This window comes from Podarcis erhardii (assembly GCF_964252035.2).
Source record: "Podarcis erhardii genome assembly, chromosome: 15".
Taxonomy (NCBI): Eukaryota; Metazoa; Chordata; class Lepidosauria; order Squamata; family Lacertidae; genus Podarcis; species Podarcis erhardii.
Genome location: NC_138505.1, coordinates 4,345,173 through 4,370,055, shown reverse-complemented (window position 1 = coordinate 4,370,055; position 24,883 = coordinate 4,345,173). Strand labels below are relative to the sequence as shown.

Below are 24,883 nucleotides of genomic sequence, written 5' to 3'. Positions count from 1 at the left end.
GACAGTGCTGTAAAAAGGTTGGCAACTCTGAGAAAGGGGGGTGGGGTGTGCCGAAGGGATCTTTGTCCAAACAGGACAAATAGCTAAACCTGGCTTTACAAATGTGAGCCTGAGGAGTCAGGTAGTCTTGAATGAGATGAATCACATGCCTCACAGAATCCACGTAATGTAATCTACTGTGGTTGGAAGTGCCTGGCATTCATGAATCTCTTTGTAAGTGTGAACTTAAGTTGATGGGCTCCTGCTGCTTTGAACCAAAGGCCTTTGCAAAAGCAGGAAGGCCAAAGCCTTATTGCGCTGTTGGAGAAAATGTCTTGAGGGCTTTAAGTGGGAAGGTGGAATGTTCTGGAGCAGGCGGTTTGCCTTCAGGAGAGTCGGTGGAGAACATTCCTTACTTGGAGCCAATTAACTCCCTTTCATTTCAGGTAATTAAAAGGCTACAGACAGCCACCCTGTTGCAATTAGGAATTAGGACTAGAAGTTATGGCTTCTAACATGTCGTCATCATCAGGCCCAACAACAGCAGCACAACATTTTAGCACTTGTACCATTGCTTCTGTATGGAAGAAACAAATCTGGATAAAACAATCGGACAAGAAATGTACAGGGTAACCTTCGACAAATTAAAAGGCATCCTATTTATCAAAACCATTTCAAATCCAAAACAGAATGGGATAAAGGTACCCGCTTAAAAGGCTGTTTAGAAAAGGAGTGTTTGCACTAAAATGGCATATAGTTTCCCCCTTACAGAACTACAATTCCCAGCACCCTTATCAATCTAGAGTTATTTCGGGGGTGAAATCTGCTTGAAAGGTATAGTGTGCCTGTAACTGTCATGACTTCCCCTCCAAATGTGGCGCTTCAGACGCATGAAGGATTTTGGGACGAATCCCATTGAAAGGAGCACAAATTACATCCCAGAGGAAGCTGAGCCAAAATAAATCAAAGCAGCTGCTGGTGCCAAGGAGGAGCCTGGCATGAAAGATAACATCTCTGAAAACATTACATCAAGAGGTGTCTTAACGGCTAGGAATATTCTGGCCAAATTCTAGACCGAGCTGTGGTTGGGTATACTTAGCCAGATTACTACCCCCCGGCCAAACTATTAGCTTCCAGGGCCAAGAGGAACCATAGAGAAGGGGTCACCTCCTGGCTGGGCCCCTTGGACTCCTTTGCGCCCAGAAGGAATTTCACTCAAATTTGAGCTTGCACTTCTCATTAGACTCTGAGAAACGTGCAACTGGCTACACAAATGTAGCATATGTCCATAACCAACAGTCTGCTTGGACTGCTGCAATGCGCTCTACGTGGGGCTACCTTTGAAGGTGACCCAGAAACTACAGCTAATCGAGAATGCGGCAGCTAGACTGGTGACGGCTGCCGAGACCACATAACACTGGTCTTGAAAGACCTATATTAGCTCCCAGTACGTTTCCAAGCACAATTCAAAGTGTTGGTGCTGACCTTTAAAGCCCTAAACAGCCTCGGTCCAGTATACCTGAAGGAGCGTCTCCACCCCCATTGTTCTGCCTGGACACTGAAGTCCAGCACCGAGGGCCTTCTGGCGGTTCCCTCATTGCGAGAAGCAAAGCTATAGGGAACCAGGCAGAGTCAGGCTGGGTAGGTAAGGGGCTCAGGGTACAGCCTTCACAGTGGGAAAGGGCAGAGAGCGTAGAGCACTCTGGAGAGAAGCATTGGAGTCGAGGCCTTTGAGGAAGAGTTGCAGGACTCCATTGGAAGAGAATTGCAAGAGAACTCTTGCCTTGCGGACTTTGGTGCAGCAAGGCTTCGTAAGCAAAGAAACCGTCTGGGCTCAGAGAGGGAAAGCTGGTTGTAACATATTGTAAATAAATATGTGTGTGAAAGAAAGAAAGAAAGAAAGAAAGAAAGAAGGAAGGAAGGAAGGAAGGAAGGAAGGAAGGAAGGAAGGAAGGAAGGAAGGAAGATACAGCTGGGCACTTTTGTGGGTGGAAACAGATGAGGGTGAAGAATTGGGATCTCTTGTTCCCAACAGAGCAGAACTTGCAGGCTGGCTGTGTGTGTGTGTGTGTGTGTGTGTGTCCTGTTCTGGATCTGGTTGGCCTATGTTTGAAAGATCAGGTGTGCAGCATGGGAGCTCCATGGGGCCCATTCCCCCCCTTCTTCTGGGGCGCTCCATTCATGGCTGCTGTCCTGGGTTGCTTTGCAAAGCTTTGGCCCGTGTGGTGTAGTGGTTAAGAGCTGTAGTCTCGTAATCTGGTGAACGGGGTTCGCGTCTCGCCTCCTCCACCTGCAGCTGCTGGGTGACCTTGGGCCAGTCACACTTCTCTGAAGTCTCTCAGCCCCACTCACCTCACAGAGTGTTTGTTGTGGGGGAGGAAGGGAAAATAGATTGTTAGCTGCTTTGAGACTCCTTCAGGTAGTGCTAAAGCGGGATATCAAATCCAAACTCTTCTTCTTGGCTGGTGCTCCCGCTCAGAGCTCTGGTTCCCAGCACCCTTAGCAATCTGGAGGGCCAGTGTCTTTTGAGGGAGAAAATGTGATTCACCTGCAATTGCAATATCCAGTGTGTTCCTCCTAAAGGAGGATTGAGTCAAGAATATGCCCCAAATTCCTTTAAAAGGAATGCGAAGAACATTACCCAAGGTGAAGCCGAGTTAACAGAAAGCAAAGTGGTGCCTTGAGAGAAGGAGGAGGCGGACAGGACAGCTAATTTATTGGAACACATGACATTGCAGTCGGATGGAGTCTCAGTGGCGAGGAACGTTCAGCCCAAAAAGTGGAGGTGGCCCATACTTAGCCAAATTAGTGGTGCTGCACCAAAGTATTTGCTCCGATTGCAGAGAGAAACGGTATAAAAGGGCTCAGCGCGTAGGGCTTTTCCACCAGCGCTTTTGAAGATCTCCTCTCTTCGGCTGCTCAGCTTCTTCAGCTTTTGGTAAGTAAATTGATTCGTGATGCGGGTACTGCTGTGGTCTAAACCACAGAGCCTATGGCTTGCCGATCGGGAGGTTGGTAGTTCGAACCCCTGTGACGGGCTGAGCTCCCGTTGCTCGTTCCCTGCTCCTGCCAACCTAGCAGTTCGAAAGCACATCAAAGTGCAAGTAGATAAATAGGTACCGCTCTGGCAGGAAGGTCAATGGCGTTTCCGGGCGCTGCTCTGGTTCACCAGAAGCGGCTTAGTCATGCTGGCCACATGACCCGGAAAAACTGTCTGCGGACAGACGCCGGCTCCCTCGGTCGGTAAAGCGAGATGAGTGCCGCAACCCCAGAGTCATCCTCAACTGGACTCAACAGTCAGGGGTCCTTTTACCTTTAAATCGATTCATAGACCAGGGAAGGTAGGAAGTGATTGACCATGGGCAGTGCTTTTTTCCTGGGGGGAAGCAGGGGGACGCATACCCCTAAACATTTTGTGAATCTAAAGGGAGAAGAATTTTTTAGTTTCTTCTCTAACACGGTGAATCGTCACTTCCATTGCTGCCCCCGATGGTGGCCTTATTTCCTGTCACAGTGTTTCCTGAGTCTCAGACGGAATGAGAGTACCCTAAATATTTTTTACGATAGAAGCACAGACCTTGGGGCAGATATTTATTGGGGGTTTTCTTTTCAACATGCCTTCCTACTTAGTTCCACATAGAAATCAGATTTGGGAAGAGGTCTTCAAAGCTTTACATGTAATTCCCTGTGCCGCTGGCAGTGTTTTGGGTTCAGACAGAAATTTCACTTCCAAGAGGGCTTTTGACAAGTGGAGCTGGCACTTTGGTGAATGGAGTCTGATGAGAGTGAAGAATGAGGATCTCTTCCTCCTAAGAGATCAAAGCAGGTGTATGGCATGAGAGCATCCCTGGATCCCTTTTCCAGCCTTCTTCCAGTCACACTTGCCCTTTTTGGGGTGAGGCCGGTCTGGCAGAGAGAGATGCTCATCTCAAACTCTGAGAAGGGAATCCCATTCCTGGCTGAGCCCCGTGCCCTTGAGGTGTTTCCAGACTAAAACTCCCATCTCCCCTGGCATTTGGCCAGGCTGGCTGCCGGGGCTGCTGGGAGTTGTAGTTCCATAAGTTACGGAAGGCCAATGCCTCCCATCCATGCTGTTGGGTCAAGGCTCTTCTTGATGGTCTAACGGAAGAGGAAGCTTCTTGCAAGCCCAGCCTGAGAAGAACGCTGGATTTCAGCACAGACGGGGAGAGAAGGAGAAAAGGCACAGAGAGCTGGCCTCAGGGGTTTTTATACCAATAATAATAATAATAATAATAATAATAATACTTTTAAGTAACTACCTGTCCTTGCTTAAAATAATGCCCAACAGTCAAATACTTCTTCATCCGTTTGGCAATCTGAAGGCTAATGACTGATTTCCCTTTGTTCCCACATATTTGTGAACATATGTCTTGAAAATGATTTATTTCAGATTCCCCAACTTTCCTCCAAGATGTCCAGTGCCAACATTGGAGCAAGTCTTATGATTCCCATGCCACAACCCAGGATACTACGCCCTGGTTCGTCAACTCCATTTTTTACAGGTTTTCGGGCCCAGTTCTACTTCCCAATGTAAGAGGTTTTCGAGAGTGGACCCAACACCCTCAGATGTTTGTGGACTCTGCTTCATTGGAGATTTTTAAGCAGAGGCTGGATGGCTTTTCCGGGGTTGGACTGGAATTACCTTTGGGTAATTCCAACTCTACAATTCTATGATTCTACAATTCTATGATTCTGCAATTCTATGATTCTGCACCACAACAAATTGAAAATGTGTTTCTTAGGAGAAAGTGTGTATAAAAATGAATATATTAGTGAAAAACACACACAAGAATCACGCAAGATTTTAGCTAAGGTTTCTGTTATGTAATCAAGCCATCAATTCTATCACGTGGGGGCCCACCTTATCTAAATTATATAATTCGGTATTTGAACTATTGGTATTAATGTATTACAAATTGGTATTGTTGTAACAAACCTATTAATAGATTGTAATTGAAAACTAATAAAAATTATTATCAAAAAAGAAGAAGTAATACATACAGAAGTTTCTTGACTTTTGGTGATCTTGGCCGGACCATCGGCCTCTGGGTTGATTTCTGTTCCTTGTGCCTAAGGATTCACTTCTGGAATACTACAAGGGCTACTCATGTTTTGAGAAAAAATCCTATCCCTGACTTTACAAACCCTGCTGTAAAGAGTCCAAAATACTTATCCTAAAAGAAGGGCCCCAGTCTGAAAAGTGGAGTGGCAAACCTGGATAGAGGTTGTAATCTCAGGGGCCAAAAAGTCAGAGGTGCTCCTGCCTGGGACGTGTCCTGGTCCTCAGGTGGGTTTTGAAGCAGCCGGGTCCTGGCAAAGTGATGTCTTTGCCCCCAGAAGTGCTCAATGTCTTAGAGAACTGCCAAGGTGACTGCAGATCCCAGAAGAAGGTTGCAAGAGAGGTCATATTGCGCATTGAGGCTGCTGCTCAGGTGCAGAACAGACACAGGGAGCCCACCTGTCAAGCTCGCTGCTGCCCCCAAACCCACTCCCATCAACAAAACACATCTGTGATGCTGCACTGAAGCTTTAACAGTGGACTTCCTGTGAGTTTAATGGACTTCCTGGGCCTTGGTCTTTAGGGATATATCTGAAGGGGGGCGGGACACGGGTCATTCACACATCACAGGACACGGGTTTGGGGTGAGGCTTTGGGGATTTTGGCGACGGTGGACCAAGTTCCAGGAAGGCAGAAGACAAGACGCATCTGTGATGCTGCACTGTAGCTTTAATAGAGGAGGAGAAAGGAGGGAACCTTCTCTGTGGTCAGCAGTTGAAGCGGGAGAAGAAAAATAAATAGATCCCAGATCTGAGTAAAGAGCACATTCACTATTGAGGTGGTACAGATTGTGAGAAAACAAAATATCTCTAAAGAGAGGTGGTCAAGCACAAGGAAGGAAGGAAGGAAGGAAGGAAGGAAGGAAGGAAGGAAGGAAGGAAGGAAGGAAGGAAGACTGGTGGTTGGTTCTCCCCTTTTTTAAAAAAATATTTTCCACTATCAAACAGCTCTTACTGCCAGAATGTTTTTCCTGATGTTTAGTTGGAATCTCCTTTGTTGTAACTGGAATCAAATAATTGCAACAGTGAGGGAGGCTGTTTGTCCTATTTAGCTCTTTAATATCCTGAAATTAAAGAGAGCAATTGGACTATAATTCAGGGTTTGACCAAGGATTTTGGCATGAAGTAGTGAATGTTCTCCATCAACTCAGCAGAGCTGAAGGAACACAACCTGTTCTACAATATGCTGCCTTCTCTGCTTCAACCCTCAAGGCTTTTAAACACCTGAGTAAGGAATTTATGTTCCAGATTCTGCAGATGCCTTTGGCTCACAGCCTCAGTGTGCTTCCTGGGGACTCCAAAACTCACATAGAGCAATTCCAACCACAATAGATATTATCATTTTGATTCGGCAAGGCATTTAATTCATCTCAGTCAGGGAGACCCATACCCTCAGCCCCACCTTGATAAACCCAGATTTATCTAATCCACTTTTTTGGATTTTCTGCCACCCCCACCAGTTTCATTCCTTAGGAATGAGCTGAACCCCATTGCTAGAGACAAGATGAATTTTGAACTCTGGTTCTGCTCTATTAAATGGATAAAGGTAAAAGGTAAAGGGACTCCTGACCATTAGGTCCAGTCGTGACCGACTCTGGGGTTGCAGCACTCATCTTGCTTTATTGGCCGAGGGAGCTGGCGTACAGCTTCCGGGTTATGTGGCCAGCAGGACTAAGCCGCTTCTGGCGAACCAGAGCAGGGCACGGAAATGCCGTTTACCTTCTCGCCGGAGCGGTACCTAGTTATCTACTTGCTCTTTGACGTGCTTTCGAACTGCTACGTTGGCAGGAGCAGGGACCGAGCAACGGGAGCTCACCCCGTCACAGGGATTCGAACTGCCGACCTTCTGATTGGCAATCCCTAGGCTCTGTGGTTTAACCCACAGCGCCACCCGCGTCCCAGTATTAAATGGATAGCATGTACCAAAAAGATGGATACCTTTAACTGTGGCTTTCATGGCAATCCCTGAGAGTTTCTGAACTCTCTCTCTCTCTTTAATATGTAAACTTTAGTAAACAAGAAAATATCTTAAAATACACACAAAATAAACACACTGTACAAACATTCTATAAGAAAAAAGAACCTAATTACATATAGAATAAAAAATAGTAAAAGAAAAGAAACTTCCGACTAAACCCATTGTACTATTTTGCATTCAATTTTTTTTACACAGTTTCTTATTCATATTTTTCTATATCTTAGTTTAAACTTTTTCTAACACTTCCTCATATGCCAAGACTCATTTGATACTCACAGTGCTACATTTCCTTAATGATATACAGTGCCCAGAGTTCTGCGAAGGGGAAAAGGTGCTTCAGATGTGTTTTAAAGATGAAGTCCGCACATAGCAGCCATCATTTATGCTCCAAATATGATGTTTTGGATGCATGAAGGATCCTGGAGACACCCCAAATTTCATTAAAAGGAACATGAAGAACAGCTTCACCCAAGGTGAAGCTCAGCCAAAATAAAGCAAAACAGTGACCTCAGCCAAGGAGAAACCTGACATGCAAGGCAAGATTTTGGAACACAGAATGGGATAGATGGTGGAGGAACATTCTGGCAAAATCTAGAGTAAACTTAGGTGGGTGTATAGTTAGCTAAATGAGTGACGCCACGCCAAACTGTTTGCCTGAACTCTCGGGAGAAACTGTATAAAAGGGCTCGCCACGTACGACTTTTCCACCGGCGCCTTTTCCTCTCATCTGCCGCTTCCTCTCATCTGACTTTTCCTCTCATCTGCCGCTTAGATTCTCCCACTCTTGGTAAGTTCTGTGCAGGTGATTCCTTAATTTGACTTATTGTAACTGGATGTACATCTCTGGATTTTATTTTATCAGGTTTTAATTGACTTGCTGGATCTGTAATTGAATTGGTAATAGCTTTTAGTCAAACACAATCAATCAATGACTGGTAAGTTGTCTTCAACTGAATGACTTCTTAGAGCAGGGAAGGAACTGATTGTTTGACTACGGAGCAGAGACTGAGTTGGGATCTGTTCTGGGAAGAGACACTCAAATCACAAGATCCAGTGGGTTGTGCCCCTGGCATTTTTTAGGGCCCAACAGAAAAATCTACACAAATTTTGACTTTGGGGCATTTAGAAATCTGAAGCAGAGTGCGCTGAGAGCGAAGAATGAGGATCTCTTCCTCCTAAGAGATCAGAACTGGGAAGGGGAGATGTCTAGCTTCGGATTTGTTTGGACTGTGTTTCAAAGAGCAGGTGTGCAGTATTCAAGGATGCCTGGAACATGTCTTCTGCCTCTGGGATGCTTAGATTGTGGCCGTGGTCCTGAGTGGTTTTGCAAAGCCACTTCCGACATCAGGAGGAGGTGGTGTTGGGGGCTCACGCCCCCAACACTCGCACGGTGGCTGGCTTTCAGCCCTGCGTGACCAGGGGAATCCTCGGGCCGCGTCAGCCCTGGAGCCAGCCAATCAGCTGGCTCTGGGGGCGTGGCCTGGGTCATTTAAGGCTGGCGCAGCCCCAGGATCTCCCCTTTTCGGCCACACAGCTGATTCGGTTTCCCACGCACCCACCCTTTAGGTCTTCATTCTGACCTTGCTATGCACTTCGGTTGGTCGCCGTTGAGGGGCCTGGTAGGAATTTTTTCCACTTGGCGAATTGGCACCGGCCACTTGGTTTTTCGCCTACCTCGTAGCAAATCATCACAACGTCTTTGGTTCTGGCGGTTAGGCATTGGTAGGGGTATTATTATGTAGATGTGTTGGGGGGGAGGAGCGCCATCCAGTGGCGTCGCGTGGGTTGTCAGCACCCGGGGCAAGGCAAGTAATTTGCGCCCCCTAAGCCGTGGATTTGCGCCCCCTAACCCTACCCCTAACCCTAACCCCCAGATGCTGCGCCCGGTGCGGCCGGCCCCCCCTGCACCCCCCACGCTACGCCACTGGCGCCATCACCTCCCCCAAATATTTAAGGGTAGTCCGGTAAAGGATTCCGGGGGGGCGTTTATTCATCCGAAACCTATGGAGGCCAGGGCCTAAAGCGCGCCCCCAAGCGGTGACCCCGGGGGAGTTCCTAGTTGATGTGCATGCAGGACTCCTCCTGCTGGTGTTAACCCTTTCCGGTTTTCATGCTGACAGGCTGAAGCCGGATAGTCTGATAGGACCAATGCCTAAGCCAATACCACTCTTACCTGTAACCAATAAAGTTGTGGCCAATTTTTGCCCATTAACCTAAAATAATGGTGTCCTGTGTCTTTATTGCAAATGGTGGGAATCGCCAGGCAAAACCTTGCCTAGTGTCCCTGTTCCCTGTCTTTCTGGAGAAAGCTGCTCTGGCCATGGTCACACCTGCTGCCCATGTAGCATCTGAACTGGATTTTTGAGGCTCACTCTATGCAGGGCTGCCTTGTTCCAGCCACACTGACCCTTTCCTGCCTGAGGCAGGTCTGGCAGAGCCAGGTGCTCCCCTGAAACCCTGGAAAGGGAATCCTTCTTTCTGGTGAAGAGAGGTGGGGAACCTCTGGCCCTCCAGACATTGCCAAACTACAGCCCTCATCTCCTCTGCTTCCTGCAGCTGCTGAGATTTGTAGTTCAGATTCAAAGCGTTCCCCATTCCTGCTCGAGGGACGACCCTCCGCTAGATGAACCCATGGTCAGATGCATTAAAAGGAGCTCCCTGTCTTCTGAATGTAATGCTGGGTACAGATCTGGTCTCTTAACCTCAAAAAATATATTGGAGAGTGAAAAAGGGCAGCCCTAATGATCAAGGGATTGCAGCAGCAACTCTCATATAAAGAAAGTTTGCAGGGTTTGGGGGTCTTTTTAGTTGAGAAGAAAAATGAAGAAAGGTCAAAATGGTGGGGAGGGGAGGTAGAATCTTTCAGCATTTCCTATTTCAAAATCCTTATTGAATTCCTTATGCCTCATTCAGCCTAATGTCCCAGGCCAGGCTACAGCAATTATACAACGTTAATTCAAACTCTTCTTTCTTTAGGAATCCACATATTTCTGACAGTATCTATGAAAATGTCTCGTTTCAGATTTCAAAGTTTCCTCCAAGATGTCCATTGTCATCTGGGAACTGGAGATGCAATCGGCAGACATGGATCAACCTGTTATTATGACTTTCACCATTCCATCAGGAATATTCAATACACTGTTTCCTCGGGTTTCGTGCACCATTAGTTACGGAGATCAGTAATTAGACTGAAACTGTTCTTAACCTGAAGCACCACTTTAGCTAATGGGGCCTCCAGCTGCTGCCGCACTGCCGGAGCGCAATTTCTGTTCTCATCCTGAAGCCAAGTTCTCAACCTGAAGCACTATTTCTGGTTACAGATAGGTAGCCGTGTTGGTCTGCCATAGTCAAAACAAAACAAAACAAAAAATTCCTTCCAGTAGCACCTTAAAGACCAACTAAGTTAGTTCTTGGTATGAGCTTTCGTGTGCATGCACACTTCTTCAGATACACAGTGTATCTGAAGAAGTGTGCATGCACACGAAAGCTCATACCAAGAACTAACTTAGTTGGTCTTTAAGGTGCTACTGGAAGGAATTTTTTTTGTTTTCACTATTTCTGGGTTAGCGGAGTCTGTAACCTGAAGCCTATGTAACCCGAGGTACCACTGTATCCGGGTTTAACCTCATCCTCTCTGAGGATTCCCTTCTGCTGCCTCCTTGGACGCTCCAGGTGACCTCATGTTCTGAAGAGAAGGCAGAGTTGGCAGAGTTGGTAGATGAAGGGAATGCAGTGGATGTAGTCTACTTTGATTTCAGCAAGGCATTTGACAAGGTGCCCCATGATATTCTTGTAAAGAAGCTGGTAAAATGCGGACTTGACTATGCTATCACTCAGTGGATTTGTAACTGGCTGACTGACCGAACCCAAAGGGTGCTCATCAATGGTTCCTCTTCATCCTGGAGAAGAGTGACTAGTGGGGTGCCACAGGCTTCTGTCTTGGGCCCGGTCTTATTCAACATCTTTATCAACGACTTGGATGATGGACTCAAGGGCATCCTGATCAAATTTGCAGATGACACCAAACTGGGAGGGGTGGCTAACACCCCAGAGGACAGGATCACACTTCAAAACGACCTTGACAGATTAGAGAACTGGGCCAAAACAAACAAGATGAATTTTAACAGGGAGAAATGTAATTTATTGCACTTGGGCAAAAAAAATGAGAGGCACAAATACAAGATGGGTGACACCTGGCTTGAGAGCAGTACATGTGAAAAGGATCTAGGAGTCTTGGTTGACCACAAACTTGACATGAGCCAACAGTGTGACGTGGCAGCTAAAAAAGCCAATGCAATTCTGGGCTGCATCAATAGGAGTATAGCATCTAGATCAAGGGAAGTAATAGTGTCAATGTATTCTGCTCTGGTCAGACCTCACCTGGAGTACTGTGTCCAGTTCTGGGCACCACAGTTCAAGAAGGACACTGACAAACTGGAACGTGTCCAGAGGAGGGCAACCAAAATGGTCCAAGGCCTGGAAACGATGCCTTATGAGGAACGGCTAAAGGAGCTGGGCATGTTTAGCCTGGAGAAGAGGAGGTTAAGGGGTGATATGATAGCCATGTTCAAATATATAAAAGGATGTCACATAGAGGAGGGAGAAAGGTTGTTTTCTGCTGCTCCAGAGAAGCGGACGCGGAGCAATGGTTCCAAACTACAAGAAAAAAGATTCCACCTAAACATTAGGAGGAACTTCCTGACAGTGAGAGCTGTTCGACAGTGGAATTTGCTGCCAAGGAGTGTGGTGGAGTCTCCTTCTTTGGAGGTCTTTAAGCAGAGGCTTGACCACCATATGTCAGGAGTGCTCTGATGGTGTTTCCTGCTTGGCAGGGGGTTGGACTCGATGACCCTTGTGGTCTCTTCCAACTCTATGATTCTATGATTCTATGAGTTTCAGTGTCAGGGCATATGATTCTATGAGTTTCTTTTCAGGGCAGGAAGTCGGGAATGATGAGCATCCGGGATCCAAAGCGAATATGGTCTCAGGTGCTCATCTTTTCTGACACCTGCAGCTGCCAATGCCTCACCTTTGCTCAGTTGCCCTTGACTGATCCTTTGCACATCTCCCTTCTTCCTCTGCTGTCTCTCCTCCATTTATGCCCAGCAACCCTCCGTTCTCTGAATAAGGAGAGCCTCAGGATCTGCACATCTTCCAATGAGTTCCTAACTGGGAACTTTTTAGCCATGTGGGCCAGGACAAAAGGAAAGTCCTTCCTTCCTTCCTTCCTTCCTTCCTTCCTTCCTTCCTTCCTTCCTTCCTTCCTTGTGCTTGACCACCTCTCTTTAGAGATATTTTGTTTTCTCACAATCTGTACCACCTCTATAGTGAATGTGCTCTTTACTCAGAATGGGATCTATTTATTTTTCTTCTCCCGCTTCAACTGCTGACCACAGAGAAGGTTCCCTCCTTTCTTCTCCTCTATTAAAGCTTCATTGCAACATCACAGATGCGTCTTGTCTTCTGCCTTCCTGGATATTGGTCCACCGTCACCAAAACCCCCAAAGCCTCACCCCAAACCCGTGTCCTGTGATGTGTGAATGACCCGTGTCCTGACCCCTCATCAGTGATATCCCTAAAGACCAACAGCCAGGAAGTCCATTAAACACCCAGGAAGTCCACTGTTAAAGCTCCAGTGCAGCATCACAGATGCATCTTGTTGATGGGAGTGGGTTTGGGGGCGGCAGCGAGCTTGACAGGTGGGCTCCCTGTGTCTGTTCTGCACCTGAGCAGCAGCCTCAATGCGCAATATGGCCTCTCTTGCAACCTTCTTCTGGGATCTGCAGTCACCTTGGCAGTTCTCTAAGACATTGAGCACTTCTGGGGGCAAAGACATCACTTTGCCAGGACCCGGCTGCTTCAAAACCCACCTGAGGACCAGGACACGTCCCAGGCAGGAGCACCTCTGACTTTTTGGCCCCTGAGATCACAACCTCTATCCAGGTTTGCCACATCACTTTTCAGACTGGGGCCCTTCTTTTAGGATAAATATTTTGGACTCTTTACAGCAGGGTTTGTAAAGTCAGGGATAGGATTTTTTCTCAAAACATGAGTAGCCCTTGTAGTATTCCAGAAGTGAATCCTTAGCCACAAGGAACAGAAATCAACACAGAGGCCGATGGTCCGGCCAAGATCACCAAAAGTCAAGAAACTTCTGTATGTATTACTTCTTCTTTTTTGATAATAATTTTTATTAGTTTTCAATTACAATCCATTAATAGGTTTGTTACAACAATACCAATTTGTAATACATTAATACCAATAGTTCAAATACCGAATTATATAATTTAGATAAGGTGGGCCCCCACGTGATAGAATTGATGGCTTGATTACATAACAGAAACCTTAGCTAAAATCTTGCGTGATTCTTGTGTGTGTTTTTCACTAATATACTCATTTTTATACACACTTTCTCCTAAGAAACACATTTTCAATTTGTTGTGGTGCAGAATCATAGAATTACAGAATCATAGAATTGCAGAATCATAGAATTGTAGAGTCGGAATTACCCAAAGGTAATTCCAGTCCAACCCCGGAAAAGCCATCCAGCCTCTGCTTAAAAATCTCCAATGAAGCAGAGTCCACAAACGTCTGAGGGTGTTGGGTCCACTCTCGAAAACCTCTTACATTGGGAAGTAGAACTGGGCCCGAAAACCTGTAAAAAATGGAGTTGACGAACCAGGGCGTAGTATCCTGGGTTGTGGCATGGGAATCATAAGACTTGCTCCAATGTTGGCACTGGACATCTTGGAGGAAAGTTGGGGAATCTGAAATAAATCATTTTCAAGACATATGTTCACAAATATGTGGGAACAAAGGGAAATCAGTCATTAGCCTTCAGATTGCCAAACAGATGAAAATGTATTTGACTGTTGGGCATTATTTTAAGCAAGGACAGGTAGTAACTTAAAAGTATTATTATTATTATTATTGGTATAAAAATCCCTGAGGCCCGTTCTCTGTGCATGCTCTCCATCTTTCCCTGCTGAAATCCAGCGTTCTTCTCAGGCTGGGCTTGCAAGAAGCTTCCTCTTCCTTTAGAGCATCAAGAAGAGTGTTGACCCAACAGCAGGGAGGGGAAGCACTGGCCTTCCGTAACTTATGGAACTACAACTCCCAGCAGCCCCGGCAGCCAGCCTGGCCAAATGCCAGGGGAGATGGGAGTTTTAGTTTGGCAACTCCTCAAGGGCACGGGATTCAGCCAGGAATGGGATTCCCTTCCCAGAGTTTTAGGTGAGTCCCTCCCAGAGTTTGAGGTGAGCATCTCTCTCTGCCAGACCTGCCTCACCCCAAAAAGGCCAAGGCTGGAAAAAGGGATCTAGGGATGCTCTCGTGCCATTCACCTGCTCTTGCACACAGAATCCTAGCAGATCCAGGACAGGGAATCTCCCCCTTCCCTGCTCCGATCTCTTAGGAGGAAGAGATCCTCATTCTTCACCCTCATCAGACTCCCTTCACCAAAGTGCCAGCTCCAATTTTCAAAAGCCCTCTTAAGTGGGATTTCTGTCTGAGCCCAAAACACTGCCAGCAGCACAGGGAATTACATGTAAAGCTTTGAAGGCCTCTTCCCCAATCTGATTTCTATGTGGAACTAAGTAGGAAGGCATGTTGAGAAGAAAACCCCCAATAAATATCTGCCCCATGGTCTGTGCTTCTATTGTAAAAAATATTTAGGGTACTCTCATTCCGTCTGAGACTCAGGAAACACTGTGACAGGAAATAAGGCCACCATCGGGGGCAGCAATGGAAGTGACGATTCACCGTGTTAGAGAAGAAACTAAAAAATTCTTCTCCCTTTAGATTCACAAAATGTTTAGGGGTATGCGTCCCCCTGCTTCCCCCCAGGAAAAAAGCACTGCCCATGGTCAATCACTTCCTACCTTCCCTGGTCTATGAATCGATTTAAAGGTAAAAGGACCCCTGACTGTTGAGTCCAGTTGAGGATGACTCTGGGGTTGCGGCACTCATCTCGCTTTACCGACCGAGGGAGCCGGCGTCTGTCCGCAGACAGTTTTTCCGGGTCATGTGGCCAGCATGACTAAGCCGCTTCTGGTGAACCAGAGCAGCGCCCGGAAACGCCATTGACCTTCCTGCCAGAGCGGTACCTATTTATCTACTTGCACTTTGATGTGCTTTCGAACTGCTAGGTTGGCAGGAGCAGGGAACGAGCAACGGGAGCTCAGCCCGTCACAGGGGTTCGAACTACCAACCTCCCGATCGGCAAGCCATAGGCTCTGTGGTTTAGACCACAGCAGTACCCGCATCACGAATCAATTTACTTACCAAAAGCTGAAGAAGCTGAGCAGCCGAAGAGAGGAGATCTTCAAAAGCGCTGGTGGAAAAGCCCTACGCGCTGAGCCCTTTTATACCGTTTCTCTCTGCAATCGGAGCAAATACTTTGGTGCAGCACCACTAATTTGGCTAAGTATGGGCCACCTCCACTTTTTGGGCTGAACGTTCCTCGCCACTGAGACTCCATCCGACTGCAATGTCATGTGTTCCAATAAATTAGCTGTCCTGTCCGCCTCCTCCTTCTCTCAAGGCACCACTTTGCTTTCTGTTAACTCGGCTTCACCTTGGGTAATGTTCTTCGCATTCCTTTTAAAGGAATTTGGGGCATATTCTTGACTCAATCCTCCTTTAGGACCTATGGCTTGGCACCTACAAACACACTGGATGTTGCAATCGCAGGTGAAGCACATTTTCTCCCTCAAAGGACACTGGCCCTCCAGATTGCTAAGGGTGCTGGGAAGCAGAGCTCTGAGTGGGAGCACCGGCCAAGAAGAAGAAGAAGAGTTTGGAATTGATATTCCGCTTTAGCACTACGCGAAGGAGTCTCAAAGCGGCTAACAATCTCCTTTCCCTTCCTCCCCCACAACAAGCACTCTGTGAGGTGAGTGGGGCTGAGAGACTTCAGAGAAGTGTGACTAGCCCAAGGTCACCCAGCAGCTGCATGTGGAGGAGGGGAGATGCAAACCCGGTTCACCAGATTACAAGTCTACTGCTCTTAACCACTACACCACACTGGCCAAAGCTTTGCAAAGCAAGTCACACCAGCAGCCATGAATGGAGCACCCCAGAAGGGGAGGGGAATGGGCCCAAGGTGCTCCCATGCTGCACACCTGATCTTTCAAACATAGGCCAACCAGATCCAGAACAGGCCACACACACACACACAGCCAGCCTGCAAGTTCTGCTCTGTTGGGAGCAAGAGATCCCAATTCTTCACCCTCATCTGTTTCCACCCACAAAAGTGCCCAGCTGTATCTTCCTTCCTTCCTTCCTTCCTTCCTTCCTTCCTTCCTTCCTTCCTTCCTTCCTTCCTTCTTTCTTTCTTTCTTTCTTTCACACACGTATTTATTTACAATATGTTACAACCAGCTTTCCCTCTCTGAGCCTGGACGGTTTCTTTGCTTACGAAGCCCTTGCTGCGCCAAAGTCTGCAAGGCAAGAGTTCTCTTGCCATTCTCTTCCAATGGAGTCCTGCAACTCTTCCTCAAAGGCCTCAGCTCCAATGCTTCTCTCCAGAGTGCTCTACGCTCTCTGCCCTTGAATGCTGTACCCTGAGCCCCTTACCTTCCCAGCCTGACTGTGCCACTTCAGGCCAGCAACACTGCCAAGGCAGTCACAAAGTGCCTTGCAGCTGCATCGCGAGGAATCAGCTCTTGAATGGCTTTCTTAACGCGCACGGGTTTCCCCTGTGTACGTTTCCTTCAGCTCCTCTTTTGATCTTCAAAAGAGTCCCATGGGGTAGTCCACGTATCAAAGGGGCCTCCTGGCTTTGCAGGGGAGGGAAGACGCTGCAGTCCCTGACACAAACAAGAAATAATAATAATAATTTATTATTTGTACCCCACCCATCTGGCTGGGTTTCCCCAGGCACTCTGGGCGGCTTCCACAAAGACCAAAAATACACCAAGATGTCACACATTAAAAACTTCCCTGAACAGGGCTGCCTTCAGGTGTCTTCTGAATGTCAGGTAGTTGTTTATCTCTTTGACATCTGATGGGAGGGCGTTCCACAGGGCGGGAGCCACCCCCAAGAAGGCCCTCTGCCTGGTTCCTTGTAGCTTTGCTTCTCGCAATGAGGGAACGGCCAGAAGGCCCTCGGAGCTGGACCTCAGTGTCTGGGCAGAACGATGGGGGAGGAGACGCTCCTTCAGGTATACTGGACTGAGGCCGTTTAGGGCTTTTAAGGTCAGCACCAACACTTTGAATTGTGCTTGGAAACGTACTGGGAGCCAATGTAGGTCTTTCAAGACCGGTGTTATGTGGTCTCGGCAGCCGTCACCAGTCACCAGTCTAGCTGCCACATTCTGGATTAGTTGTAGCTTCCGGGTCACCTTCCAAGGTAGCCCCACGTAGAGCGCATTGCAGTAGTCCAAGAGGACTGTTGGTTCTGTACATATGATACATTAGTGTAACCAGCTGCACGTTTCTCAGAGTCTAATGAGAAGTGCAAGCTCAAATTTGAGTGAAATTCCTTCTGAGCACAAAGGAGTCCAAGGGGCACAGCTAGGAGGTGACCCCTTCTCTATGGTTCCTCTTGGCCCTGGAAGCTAATAGTTTGGCCGGGCGGTAGTAATCTGGCTAAGTATACCCAACCACAGCTTGGTCTAGAATTTGGCCAGAATATTCCTAGCCATTAAGACACCTCTTACCTCTTGATGTAATGTTTATTATTAATTATTATTTATTAATTATTAATGATGTAATGTTTATTATTATTAATGTTATCTTTCATGCCAGGCTCCTCCTTGGCAGAAGCAGCTGCTTTGATTTATTTTGGCTCAGCTTCCTCTGGGATGTAATTTGTGTTCCTTTCAATGGGATTCATCCCAAAATCCTTCATGCTTCCGAAGCGCCACATTTGGAGGGGAAGTCATCACAGTTACAGGAACACTGTACCTTTCAAGCAGATTTCACCCCCGAAAGAACTCTAGATTGATAAGGGTGCTGGGAATTGTAGTTCCATGAGGGGAAACTACATGCCGTTTTAGTGCAAACACTCCTTTTCTAAGCAGCCTTTTAAGCGGGTACCTTTATCCCATTCTTTTTTGGATTTGAAATGGTTTAGATAAATAGGATGCCTTTTAATTTGTCGAAGGTTGAAGTCCAACAGATACCCTGTACATTTCTTGTCCGATTGTTTTATCCAGATTTGTTTCTTCCATACAGAAGCAATGGTACAAGTGCTAAAATGTTGTGCTGCTGTTGTTGGGCCTGATGATGACGACATGTTAGAAGCCATAACTTCTAGTCCTAATTCCTAATTGCAACAGGGTGGCTGTCTGTAGCCTTTTAATTACCTGAAATGAAAGGGAGTTAATTGGCTCCAAGTAAGGAATGTTCTCCACCGACTCTCCTGAAGGCAAACCGCCTGCTCCAGAACATTCCACCTTCGCACTTAAAGCCCTCAAGACATTTTCTCCAACAGCGCAATAAGGCTTTGGCCTTCCTGCTTTTGCAAAGGCCTTTGGTTCAAAGCAGCAGGAGCCCATCAACTTAAGTTCACACTTACAAAGAGATTCATGAATGCCAGGCACTTCCAACCACAGTAGATTACACTACGTGGATTCTGTGAGGCATGTGATTCATCTCATTCAAGACTACCTGACTCCTCAGCCTCACATTTATAAAGCCAGGTTTAGCTATTTGTCCTGTTTGGATTTTCTGCCACCACCTCTCCAACTCACTCTGAATGCTTTCCAAACCTCCTAGAAGTTGGTAAAGAAGTCTTCGGCATGAGTTGAACCAGTCTTACATATATCCGGTGCGTGGTGCAAAGATCCCTCTGGCACGGCCCCTTTCCCAGAGTTGCCAACCTTTTTACGGTGCTTCTGGCAGCTTTGTGGGGCTGGAGGATGTGGGCAGCGGCTGGAGGGCAACTCCTCTGGTGGGGAAGAGGCAGAGGATCTGGACATGGCGCTGCTTCAGTGAGGCAGGCGAGGGCTGCGAGCTGATGCTGGGAGGGGCCACTTCTAGCCTCTGCCTCTTCCCTGGCGCCCTCCAGAACTTGGTGCCCTGGCACCCTGCGCCACTTGCCTCTATGGGCAAGACGCCCCTGAGCTGAACCTCAATGATAGAGGCACAATGAACGTTGAACTAAGATTCTGATCTATTCAAGGGATAGGTAAAGGTAAAGGGACCCCTGACCATTAGATCCAGTTGTGGCAGACTCTGGGGTTGCGGCGCTCATCTCGCTTTACTGGCTGACGGAGCCGGCGTACAGCTTCCGGGTCATGTGGCCAGCATGATTAAGCCGCTTCTGGCAAACCAGAGCAGTGCATGGAAACGCCGTTTACCTTCCTGCCAGAGTGGTACCTATTCATCTACTTGCACTTTGACGTGCTTTCGAACTGCTAGGTTGGCAGGAGAGGGACCGAGCAATGGGAGCTCACCCTGTGGCGGGGATTCAATCAGCCGACCTTCTGATTAGCAAGCCCCTGCTTGGCAGGGGGTTTGACTCGATGGCCCTTGTGGTCTCTTCCAACCCTATGATTCTATGATTCTATAAGCCCTAGGCTCTGTGGTTTAACCCACAGCGCAACCCGCGTCCCATTCAAGGGATAATATGTTCCAAAAGGAAGGTGGATACTTATGCTGTGGCCATCATGGCAGTTCCTGTGAGTTTACGAAGCCTCGAGAGCAGTGGCGGAGCGTGTCTCCCTGGTGCCCAGGACGGGTGATTGTTGGTGGGCCTCGGGTGGGAGGAAGGCAACGTGAGGAAGATGCGGCAGGAGAGGCAGGTGCCTTCCATTCATTGTCCTCCTCAGACTGCTCCCTCCCTCCCTCCCTCCCTCCCTCTTGGCCAGTCCAGTCACAGGCCATGAGGAGAAGGAGGAACCCCAAATCCCATAAAGAGGAACACAAAGAACTTCCAAGATGAAGCTGAGCCAAAAGCAAAGCAGTTTCTTGAGCCAAGATGTCGCCTGACATGAAAGATAACATCTTACAATTGGGTTACATGGTCTGGGAGGGTGGCCAGGAGCATTCTGGTAAAGTCTAGACTGGACTGAGGTGGAGTATACTTAGCCAAATTAGTGACGCCATCCGAAACTGTTGCCCAAAAAGTCCAGAGGGAAACCGTATAAAAGGCTTTTCCACCAGTGCCTTGAAACATCTCCTCTCTTCTGTCACTTGGCTTCTCCATCACTTGGTAAGTTGTCTTTAACTGAATTGCTTCTTAGAGGAGAGAAGGAAGGAAGTGTTTGATTATGGAACAAAATAATTTTGAAATTTAGTTTGACTCAATTAGCTGTCAATTGAGAGACAAGAAGCAGTTTTGGGAAGAAGAACTCAAATCTCTACATCCTAGGAGTTGTGCTACTGGGATTATTTAGGGCTCAACAGATAATCAGCACAAATTTTAACCTAGAGTTGTATTGGGGCTTTTAGAAATGTGAAACTGGGTACTTTCATGGCTGGAGGTCCAGCTCCAAGGGCCTTCTGGTGGTTCCCTCATTGCGAGAAGCAAAGCTACAGGGAACCAGGCAGAGGGCCTTCTCGGTAGTGGCACCCGCCCTGTGGAACACCCTCCCATCAGATGTCAAAGAGAGAAACAACTACCTAACATTTAGAAGACATCTGAAGGCAGCCCTGTTCAGGGAAGTTTTTAATGTGTGACATTTTAATCTATTTTTAATCTTTGTTGGAAGCCGCCCAGCCAGATGGGCGGGGTACAAATAATAAATTCTTCTTCTTCCTATTATTATTATGGAGCCAGCTCAGGAAAAAACAGATAGTCAGCAGCCGTGGTCCTGAGTGGTTTTGCAAAACCTTGCCTAGTGTCCCTGTTCCCTGTCTTTCTGGAGAAAGCTGCTCTGGTCATGGTCACACCTGCTGCCCATGTAGCATCTGAACTGGATTTTTGAGGCTCACTCTATGCAGGGCTGCCTTGTTCCAGCCACACTGACCCTTTCCTGCATGAGGCAGGTCTGGCAGAGCCAGGTGCTCCCCTGAAACCCTGGAAAGGGAATCCTTCTTTCTGGTGAAGAGAGGTGGGGAACCTCTGGCCCTCCAGACATTGCCAAACTACAGCCCTCGTCTCCTCTGCTTCCTGCAGCTGCTGAGATTTGTAGTTCAGATTCAAAGCGTTCCCCATTCCTGCTCGAGGGACAACACTCTGCTAGATGAACCCATGGTCAGGTGCATTAAAAGGAGCTCCCTGTCTTCTGAATGTAATGCTGGGTACAGATCGGGTCGCCTGACCTCAAAAAACATATTGGAGAGTGGAAAAGGGCAGCCCTAATGATCAAGGGATTGCAGAATGTTTGCAGTTTTGGGGAATCTTTAGTTGAGAAGGAAAGCGAAGAAGGGTCAAAATGGTGGGGAGGGGAGGTAGAATCTTTTAGCATTTCAAATTTCAAAATCCTTATTGAATTTATTATGCCTCATTCACCCTAATGTCCCAGGTAAGGCTACAGCAATTAAACAACGTTAATTCAAACTCTTATTCCCTTAAGAATCCACATATTTGTGAAAGTATCTATGAAAATGTCTCATTTCAGATTAAAAAGCTTCCTCCAAGATGTCCAGTATCAGCCCCTTTCTTCTGCAGCAATTGCCACCCATGGATGGAACTATTACTGTTTGTCTTGATATTGCTATTTATGTCATAACTCCAACAGGAAGATACGTTATGCAGGTTTAACCTCTTCCTCTCTGAGGATTCCCTTCTGCTGCCTCCTTGGACGCTCCAGGTGACCTCATGTTCTGAAGAGAAGGCAGAGTTTCAGTGTCACTCACAATACGGACCCAACTGAGAATCCTCCACATTCCCCATCCTAAAGGGAAGCTCCAAGCAGAAAACTGAGATGACAAACCTGGATATGATTTGCTTTCTTTTCAGGGCAGGAAGTTGGGAATGATGAGCATCTGGGATCCAAAGCAAAGATGGTCTCAGGTGCTCATCTTTTCTGACACCTGCAGCTGCCAATGCCTCACCTTTGCTCAGTTGCCCTTGACTGTTCCTTTGCACATCTCCCTTCTTCCTCTGCTCTCTCTCCTCCATTTATGCCCAGCAACCCTCCGTTCTCTGAATAAGGAGAGCCTCAGGATCTGCACATCTTCCAATGAGTTCCTAACTGGGAACTTTTTAGCCATGTGGGCCAGGACAAAAGGAAAGTCTGGGGAGAACCAACCACCCATCTTCCTTCCTTCCTTCCTTCCTTCCTTCCTTCCTTCCTTCCTTCCTTCCGCTTGACCACCTCTCTTTAGAGATATTTTGTTTTCTCACAATCTGTATCACCTCAATAGTGAATGTGCTCATTACTCGGAATGGGATCTATTTATTTTTCTTCTCCTGCAGAGAAGGTTCCCTCCTTTCTTCTCCTCTATTAAAGCTTCAGTGCAGCATCACAGATGTGTCTTGTCTTCTGCCTTCCTGGATATTGGTCCACTGTCGCCAAAACCCCCAAAGCCTTACCCCAAACCCGTGTCCTGTGATGTGTGAATGACCCGTGTCCTGACCCCCCATCAGTGATATCCCCAAAGATAAACTCCCAGGAAGTCCATGCCAAGCAGGCAGCGCTTGAGATGAAGGAGGAATTCCCAGCCACTCTTTGTGCCATTCCAGGCTCTGTAGTCCTGATGAGTTCAACCCAAGGAGTACTTTTAACCTCAACTAGGAATCAGGCAGAAGGTCATTTCAATTTGTATTTATGTAGCCTTATTAGACTTTACCGATTGGTGGGCTCTGCGTTGCTCCCAGACGGGAGGAAGGAAGTCAAATGACACCGAGGGTTGGTTCAGAGAAAGAGTTCTTTATTTCTGCTCTCCGGAGCAGCAGAAAGGCACTTGTGTGGTCAGTCCACAGCAAGTCCAAAGAAATGAGAAATTTCATACAGTATATATATCCTCCAGGCACCCTCTCCCCCTTCCCCAGGAATCCAGCCACGTCAGCTTGTACATGCGGGTTGACATCACAGATGTTCCTGCTCCGGCACTCTTAACCATAAAAGGGTTTTCCTTCCTGTACTCCTGACCATAAAGGGGTATTCCTGTTCCTACTCTTATCTTGGAGCAAGAGGTCACCAACTCCAAGAACACACACTGGCGCTGTTCCCAGACTAGGTCTGTGCGTCAGAGTGTGGTCAGGACGTAAGATAAGACCTAGACATGTCATCTACTGGTACAGTAAAGGCGATCCTTGCCGTCATGAACTGATAAAGGAGAGGGCTCTGAGCATGGCCGGGTGTTTATACATTGACTCAGAGCTCAAGTTAATGGATTTTAGCTAAGGAAAAATAGAGATTTTGGTGCCTGTTTCAAACTGCCTGCACAGTCAGTTTTGGGTTTGGGAAATCCATTCCTTCATTTAAAAGCGAATCTATCTAACTCACAGCCACTCTCTGGAATTTGCACTTATTTGAATCTGTGATGCAGTTCCCCATCCAAACATTATTTATTTAAAAAAGAGCATCTCTTAAGGGATAAGTGGGCACAACAATGAATTTATTAGTGCAGATTTGCAGACTAGTTGCACTGCAGAAGGCGTGCTGGGGAGACCACACATTATAAGGAATGCAAAAATAAAAAAAACAAAAACTCCTTTTACAATATATCAGTAAGCATGACCCACCCCCAGAGTACTGAGAGAGCTAGGTGCTGCTCTTTATATCCTATACCCAACAGCTTAATTAACATAACAGACCTGCTATACTGCTTCACAGCTGTAAAACTAGGTCACGTTATTTGCTCTGGCCATTAAAGGAATACACATCTTGTGGAACAATAATGAACCTTCGAATTTACAGAAACCATTCAACACAGATAGCATATAATAATGTATTGTACCTGGGGAATTTTGTATATTAGTCAAAATGTTTTTACTAGGAGAAATTTGCAAGTTTCACAAGGAGGTTTATAAAAATTGAAAACTGCTGCAGACCTGTAGGGAGCCGGATTTTCATTTTAAAAGAATGGGGAACAGAGAGAAGCAAAGCCGGCAGATTAAACTCAACCAGTTTTCCTGGGCCAAAAGTACAGCATATTCCCCTCATGTAATGCGCAGGATGGGAGTGGGTTTTGGGGCAGCAGCAAGATTGACAGGTGGGCTCCCTGTGTCTGTTCTGCTCCTGAGCAGCAGCCTCAATGCACAATATGGCCTCTCTTGCAACCTTCTTCTGGGATCTGCAGTCACCTTGGCAGTTCTCTAAGACATTGAGCACTTCTGGGGGCAAAGACATCACTTTGCCAGGACCCGGCTGCTTCAGAACCCACCTGAGGACCAGGACACGTCCCAGGCAGGAGCACCTCTGCCTGCATGGCTAAATTCCTGCTTTCTGGACCAAACTCAGGAATTGCATATATGCAGGGCTCACCTAAATATTGTTGCATGGCGTTCAAATCTCTAAGCGGCGCTGTGTTTCTTTTGGAAATGAGGGACAGTGGAGACTGCAGTGTCTTTGTGACATATGGTTTATTTGCACATATATACCACCTGAGCCGATGATGGAGGGGCCTACAGCACAGACATCCCAACAGGTTCTTCCTTCTCCCATAGCCACATCACCGCTAGATTCAAACATACTCCTAAGTGTGGCTCTGACCCTCTGTCCAGCTTGCTGCATTTTACAGACTGCAACCTTTTTGCAAAAAGTCAGTCCTCAAGTTCATCTCAAATTCTCCTTTGTCTTCAAAACTAACTCTGGGTTGAGGGAGAGGCCCCTCCCATTTTCCATTTGGCACAGAGGCCTCACTCTCTCTGACTTTCCTGAGGTACCAGCATTTTCTGTTCCTCTTTGGCTAATGGCTGAGTCCCTGGGTGATTTCCTGAACATGGGAAGCTGGTGTCAGAGACGTTCCCTTTCTGATAGATAGAGAGGAATCATCAGAAGGGGAAGG

At 47.1% G+C, this 24,883-nt stretch overlaps 2 long non-coding RNA genes across 3 annotated transcripts in view; one reads left to right on the top strand and one right to left on the bottom strand.

Moving 5' to 3' along the window:
- The first annotated feature begins 205 nt into the window (after positions 1-205).
- Positions 206-24,883, top strand: part of LOC309330206 — a 37,562-nt gene continuing 12,884 nt past the window's right edge. The window contains exon 1 of the long non-coding RNA XR_014151376.1: positions 206-425. This is a non-coding gene — a long non-coding RNA (uncharacterized lncRNA). The remainder of the gene's footprint in view (positions 426-24,883) is intronic.
- LOC309330154 overlaps positions 13,519-24,883 on the bottom strand; it is a 53,473-nt gene continuing 42,108 nt past the window's right edge. The window contains exons 2-4 of one of the 2 annotated variants that reach the window (XR_014151319.1): positions 16,455-16,845; positions 15,320-15,414; positions 13,519-13,803 (exon numbers count right to left, since the gene is read on the bottom strand). This is a non-coding gene — a long non-coding RNA (uncharacterized lncRNA). Of the gene's footprint in view, positions 13,804-15,319; positions 15,415-16,454; positions 16,892-24,883 lie in introns of those variants that run through there. The other variant, XR_014151320.1, reaches the window with a different exon arrangement.